Genomic DNA, 7345 nt, shown 5'->3' with positions numbered 1-7345 from the left:
TGAGAGTTGCCTCATAAGAGGGGTGAGGGGCAGAATCCAGAAGCAGCTGAGGGACTGAAGAGGAGGCTGAGAGTCAGCTATGGGATTTTACCATCTTGTTCTCTGCCCTGTACCCTGCTGAATTGGACACTTGCCTTCTCACTGATCTTTTGCCTTCCATTGCTAAGGCTGGCTAGGCCAATTCTCAACACACCAGGCCAAAGCAAGTTTGTTAAGACAGAAATTCCTATCAAGTTTCTCCTCTGCTCAAAACCCTGCAGTGGCTCTGCATGGCACACAGTGTAAAAGCCAGGCTCCTGGTGAGACTCTTTGAAAGCCTTGTGTGATCTGATCCTCATTTTCTCTCCCTCTACCCACACCTCCCTCACTGCTGTCCTACCAATCTGGCCACTTTGCTGTTTCTCTAACACGCAGACAGTTTCCATTGAGGGCATTACTCCAGCAGTATCTCAGCCTGGACATTCTTTCTCCTGCTATCTGGTTGGGATTCTCCTCACCTTTTTGAGCCTTTGCATGAATCTCAGTTTCTCTCTGAATCCCCTGCCCCTTCCTTTCCTTGATGCAATTTTAACATCAGAAATTTTAGCCAGGCACCAGTGGCTCACATCTATAATCCTAGCTACTCAGAGAGCTGGGATCTGAGGATTGCGATTTGAAGCCAGCCCAGGCAGAAAAGTCCACAAGACTCTTAACTCCAATACACTACCAAAAAGCCAGAAATGGAGCTGTGGTTCAAGTGGTAGGGTGCCAGCCTTGAGCAAAAGAAGCTCAGGGACAACACTCAGGCCTACAGTTTAAGCCCTAGGACAAGCAAAAACAAAACAAAAAACAAAACAAAACAAAAAACCAGAAACAGAAATTTTAGACCCAGGCACAAATTCTAGGAGTTACACGTTTGAGTCCAGCTGCTTGCCCCTATACATCAAATAAGGAGACATGGAACGGGAGAGGAAAAAAGTTTATTTCAGGCACGTGTATGCCACGGAAACACACGACAGGATCTATAGGCTTGAATAGACAGGGAGCTGGGGGCAGTAGGAGAGAGATGTGCACAATGATGCTCACTGACCCAGATGTGGCTGGATGACCTTTATCCCGGTCTATCTCAGGAGGAAGAAGCACCAGCCCTTTATCAAGTGAGGGGAGGTGGAGCCCCTCAGCCACTATAGCCAAACAGGTGGTCAGCCCTGAGGTTTGGGCTATGGAACAGATTCATTCACCTTTTTCCACAAGATGATCAGGAGGCATTGCCTGGGTGAGGGGCAGGTTTCCTTATGCCACCAGATGCTCCTTGGTAAGCCCTGTCCTTCTTCTCATCCAAGGTGATTGCAAAGTGACTGCAAGAGAGAATGGCTCTGATCAAGAAACACAGACGTGAATTGCAGAGCTGAGGACCCAGCTTTTATCTGGCTTTTAATTCATCCATTAGGCCCAGCGAAAGGGGTCTTGAAGCACCTCTTATATTTACATCCTTATGTTTGACAGCTCCTCAAATCTGAAGGAATTAAGCTTTTTTTTTAAAGTACATGAGAAAGGAATAAAAAAATACTCAAGTCCAAAGAATTTGTGTAAGCTGAGCTCTAGCAGTTTCCATGCCTGTAATTCTAGCTACTCGGGAGGCTAAGAGCTGAGGATTGTGGTTTGAAGCCAGTCAGGGCAGGAAGGTTCATGAGACTCTTATCTCCAATTAACCAGCAAAAACCCAGAAGTAGAGCTGTGGCTCAAGTGGTAGAGCCCCAGCCTTGTAAAAAAGTTGAAGCGAGAGTGCCCAGATCCTGAGTTCAAGCCCCAGTACTGGTACACATGCACACACACACACACACACACACACACACACACACACAACAGCCACACACACACACACACAACAGCCACACACACACACACACACACACACACACACACACACACACACACACACAGTGTTTAAGTCTAACACTAGAACCACTATTATGAAGCAGACTACAAGAGGAAATAAGTCAAAAGACATTCATGCAACAGAATGAGTAGGAGATTCTCTTTCAAATAGTTCCGTGAGCATTGACTAGAGAAAACATTTTTCGGAACCAGCAGAAAGAGTCATTCATGCCCCTATTTAAATACAAGCCCTTGGACAAAAATATGAATTTGCCTCCCCCTTTATACATAAAATATTATTATAAAGGTGATGTACAGAGGGGTAATAATTATGTAAGTCAGGTTATGAGTAATTTTTTTTGACAATGTAACCCCCCCTTCCCCGCTCTGTTTTTCCCTCCCATCTCTACCCACAAGTTGTATAGTTCATTTTCAACATCATGCCCAATGAGTACCACTGCTGCATTTGGAATTTGCCTTTTCTTTTGGTGGTGACGGGATTTGAATTCAGAGTCTGGCACTTACTTGTTTGTGCATGTGCCTGGTACTCTACCATTTGAGCTGTGTCTTCAGGCCAGCTATTTACTGGTTAACTAGAGGTAAAGCCTGTTTGTTTGTTTGTTTGTTTTTGCCCAGACTGGCTTCAAATCTTGAACCTCTCTTTTACTTCTGAGTATCTAGGATTACAGATATAAGCCACTGGTGTTCAACTGAGTCCTCCTCCTCCTCCTCCTTCTTCCAAGAGAGAAGGACTTTAATCTCACATAGCTATGAATATATAAAAACCTCTTTTTGAAATCTCTCAAGCTCTAATTTTGGAAGTGCTAAAATAAGTGATTCCATTTAGACTATTTCCTACTTGTCTCAACAGTTTTTCTCTAAACTGTCCTAGGACAATTAATTTATTTTTCCCTGAAGTGTTTGCTGATTAGCCACTCAGTGGTTACCAAAAGTGCCTTTTCACCAGGATTAGTATCGTCCCAGATGACCTGGTCTTACATCACATTGGAGAGGAAGGATGAGTCATAGAGGAATCCGTGCCAAGAAGATCATTTGGGCCAAAGAGCCATTCTAAGGATTAGGCCCTTAGACTGGTCTTACCTGGCATTTTTATTGTCTTAATTCTGTCCACTCTGAACATGATGTCTCCCAAATTCCGCTCAGTTTGCTCTTGTTAGAAGCTGTAATCCTGCAGAATGTCAACAGTATTTTTCGAGTTTGACAAGGGAAATATAAAATTGACAATATATATATAATATAAATACTAAAATAAGTACTTACTGGAGTCATTTTCATCAGGTTTAGTTGCAGATGTTCCAGGAGTACTAACACAGTAAAGCGGTTGATACAGCAGTCTGATTATTCCCATTGGCTACAGCACTTCTGGGTCACAGCTATGATTAGTGGCATTCCATCGACCCTCCTTCCACATATACACAGGTCTGTTAAAGGCTAGTGTTGTTGACCATTTTCAGCTAGAAGACACCAGCTTGGAAAAGTTGTGTTCCTGAGCCTCGCAGTCTAGAAGATCTGCCTGTCTGTGGAACATTAACTACATTGGATAGACAGAGGAGCCAGCAGCCATTATAGCATCCCAAATTCACAGATATCATACATGCATTATTAATGTAGCTTTTGCTCTTGAAGTAAAATTTACAATCCTTTTGTAGAATAGGTGGGGAGCTCAACAAACATTAAAACTTTCCTCTTACAAGGAAAGGGGCGAATGCTAATGATCCCAAATAGACTTATTTTCTAATACACAGCTGTGTGTCATAGACACAACCACAAATCATTGATTTTAGATAAACAGATGAAGGCTAGGCTTTGAGTAGCAGGATTTCCCAAACAGCAGTTTTTCCATCTCCATTGTACTGATTACTAACAGCAGAAATACCGAGGTTTCACCAAAACTCTTTGAATGTTGAAGGTCAGACACAACACCTTTTGAGATAGAACACGCTCTTAAACTTGCATGTTTTCACTGTGCAAGCATTGGTATAACATTCTGATAAAGTCTAGGCCTCTAGGACGCTAATTGTGGTAGGTTTGCTTAAAATCGTAGTTTGTTTTGCTACAGCTTGGAAGGTGGTCATTTAAAAGACTTATGTATGGACAAATAGTCAAACCCTGATTCAGTGATGGTTCTGTTTAAAACAGTTATCTTAATAAAATACAAAAATCTTTAAGGCATTTTCTTTTGGGGGGAAAATATTACTAAGAGCAGAATAATATTCTTAAGATAGCCCCATATACATTTTTGGTAATACTGGGGTGTGAACTCAGGGCCTGTGTAGCTGTTCTATTTTCCTGGGCAAAGCCTCCAGCCCTCTTTCCTCTGGTTCATTTTGAGATAGGTCTTAGCTTTTGTTTGGGCCAGATTCAAGAGTGATTACCTTAGGTAAGCTTCCTGCCAATGCTGGGATGACAGGTGTGGGCTTTGGTGCCTGACCATACCTTATGTTTTCATGAAGACCCCAGAAGAAAGCACTCGGACTGATTCTCTACCCAAAAACAATTTGCTAAAGCCCTTTACTAATAGACTGATGCATTGCACAAAGACAACTGGATCCAAATTAAACATAAAATGAAACACATCAATGTTACTTGCCCAAACAGCCAATTTATAAGACCCCTGTTGTAAGCCCCCAACGAGACAGCCAGAGCAGTTGTTTGTGTTCAAGATTTTATTTTCCTTTAGTCAGGGCCTGAGAATTAATTCCTGAATTCCTGCATTTTAGCTAGACTTTAATAAACCAGTTGTCTTTGAAATGGCAGCTGGAGAGAACAAAAGAGAAAAGCCTGCTTCCTCTACCTTAATTTTACAATGGAGAATCATCCTAGAATGTGCACACACGGGAGTGGGTGGGCGCCAAAAAACAAACTTTTACATTAGGTCTGCCCAAACTGAAGTATGCAAGAACTCCAGAAAATTATAAAGTGAACTGAGTGGCCAGAAATACACTAAGATAGTTATATCCAGGGATGGTAGGAACAGATTAAATTGTGCCCAATGCTGTTCTCATTTTGGGAGAGACTTATCTTGCTGGCTGAAGCAAGAACTGTTCTTAAATAGAATGCACATTTCCTATTACCATCAGCTTTTTAGCCTCCACTAGGCTAGTCATCACAAAAACAGACCAATAGACATACATAGAATACACAATGAAGCCAGGTGTCAGTGGCTCATGCCTATAAAATGACATTAGCTACTCAGGAGGCTGAGAGCTGAGGATCATGACTCAAAACCAGCCTGGGCAGAAAAGTCCTAGGAGACACACCTGTAAAATTACATTAGCTACTCAGGAGGCTGAGATCTGAGGATCATGATTCGAAACCAGCCTGGGCAGAAAAATCCTATGAGACTCTTACCTCCAATTAACCACTGGACGTAGAGCTGTGGCTCAAAGTGGTACAGTGGTAGAGTGTTAGCCTGGGGCAAAATTATTCAGGAACAGTGCCCAGGCCCTGAGTTCAAACTCCATGACTGGAAAAAAAATACATAATGGTGCATGTGCTTGCGAGTGCACACAGACAATACAATTTAGAGTTCACTCTTACACAAACCAATCTTTTGCCTTATTTTATTTTATTTTTTTGTTAATAGATGGGTCTGATAGATTTCTCCCTATGGAGCAAGATTGACTTAGCACTTTACATTCTTTTATTTCATTCATTTTTATTGTTATTGTCAAGGTGATGTACAGAGGGATTACAGTTCCATAAACCAGGTAAACAGTACATTTCTTTTTAAACAATGTCACCCTTTCCTTGCTCTCTGTTTTTCCCTCCTGTCGCCAACCACAAGTTTTACTCTACTCATCCATCAGAAAGAATGATATTGTACCATTCGTAAGGAAAGAGAAAGATTTGGGGAAAAGATATTAAAGTAAGCCAGACCCAGAGAAAAATATTCTTAATTCATGGTAGCTAGAATGTGTCTATAAATCTACAAGTAAACACACTGGATGGTTAAAAAAATATACTGGGACATGATAAATTATACAGGTCTCTAGATATTCACACACAATGAGAGCAAAGGGGGATATTCTTGGGAGAGGAGCACAAAGGTACAATACCTATGTGTATCTGAACATATCAACTAATATTTATTGAAATGAACTCCAGGAAATGGAAACAAGAGCGTTTTTTTTCTTTGTTGTTGTTTGTCTTTTTCTATCTTGCTTGCTCATTTTTCCATCTTTGGGAGGGCAAAGAGAGGAAATGGTGGGACAAAGAGTGAACAAATGCATTTTTCATTTTTAAGCAAGAAAGATCTTAACAAGGTTCTTAACAAGCAAAGATCTCTGACACACTCAAGCTCATTTCTCATATCCCTTCCCTGCGGCCAGCAGTTTTTTGAATTTCGCACCTTAAATGCTCAGAAAAGCTTCTGAGACTGGGTGCTGGTGACTCATGCCTGTCATCCGAGCTACTAAGGAGGCTGAGACCTGAAAATCACAGTTTGATGTCAGCCTGGGGAAGAAAAGTCCATGAGATGCTAATCTCCAATTAGCCACCAAAAAGTGGAGGATAACCAGCATTCAAATTATCTTGTCTATGCCATTTTTCAGACAAGATAAATTGTCTAGTGGGGAAAAAGCCATTTTTGCCTCTGAACAAGGCATCCCAGATTACCTTGTGTGAAAATGGCAAAAGCCCAATAGTTCCACTGATGCCAATGAAGTTTAGCATAACCAGAAGGGAACAGAAGAGCCTCCAAAAAATAAAAAGGGAGAGGAAGACCTGAGGTACATCCATTAGGGAGAACTCAGAAAAGTCCATCTTCAAAGGACCTTGTAAGCCACATGTTGGATGGATTCTCTGCCTTACCAGAGAATGGCAAAAAAGAAGCCAACGTTGGCTGAAGTGGAAAGAAAAAGACCCTGGAAGAAAAGTGGTTAGAGCACCTGCAGGGCATGAATTCCCTTCACTGTTCAGAATCTACTAGTGATAAGTAGCTAACACCTAAAATGGTTCGTTTTTCTCTTGGCAGAGCTCACCAAAGCTAAAATCGGACCTTTTCAACCGTGGGCCAAAACTTTAAGGAGTTCCACATCCAATCATTCACCGCTATACACCAAATAAAGAGACTTGGTGTAGGATAGAGAAAGATTGTGGAGGGGGAGGAGGAGCTGCTTTGAGTTAATTCATAGGCTAAGCAAAAGCAGCCCTTGAAGCATCTCATATTTCCCACATCCTGGGCTTTCTTGACATCCCTGCCTCTGATTTCCTGGTCTGTTCTGGGCTACATGCATTCCCTCCCCACAGACCGCCTCCTGGGCTTGATGTATTGTGTTTACTCATCCTGCCCCACTTAGGAGAAAGAAGTTGGGGTCCAGGGCCTCTTTTTTTCCAGAGAGGGGAGCCTTGTGTCTGAGGAGTCCCACACAAGGTTGGAGTAGAACCAGAAGACAATCCTTGTCTGGCTGATATTGTTGGCCTCTTTTCAACCTTCCCAATCCTCAGTACACCTTCCACCCACCAC

At 42.1% G+C, this 7345-nt stretch overlaps 1 long non-coding RNA gene across 1 annotated transcript; it reads right to left on the bottom strand.

Annotated features, from left to right (window-relative positions):
* Positions 1-944: 944 nt before the first annotated feature.
* On the bottom strand, positions 945-6859 carry LOC138809027 (uncharacterized). Its single transcript, XR_011366664.1, has 3 exons — positions 3139-6859; positions 2959-3046; positions 945-1337 (listed from the first exon to the last, which is right to left on the bottom strand). It is a non-coding gene; the product is annotated as an uncharacterized lncRNA (long non-coding RNA).
* Between the last annotated feature and the right edge of the window lie 486 nt (positions 6860-7345).

Source organism: Dipodomys merriami, unplaced genomic scaffold (assembly GCF_024711535.1).
Source record: "Dipodomys merriami isolate MVZ:Mamm:240054 unplaced genomic scaffold, mDipMer1.0.p SCAF_48, whole genome shotgun sequence".
NCBI classification, from domain to species: Eukaryota; Metazoa; Chordata; class Mammalia; order Rodentia; family Heteromyidae; genus Dipodomys; species Dipodomys merriami.
The sequence above is the reverse complement of the archived record's forward strand: the minus strand, read 5'-3'. Positions and strand labels throughout refer to the sequence as shown.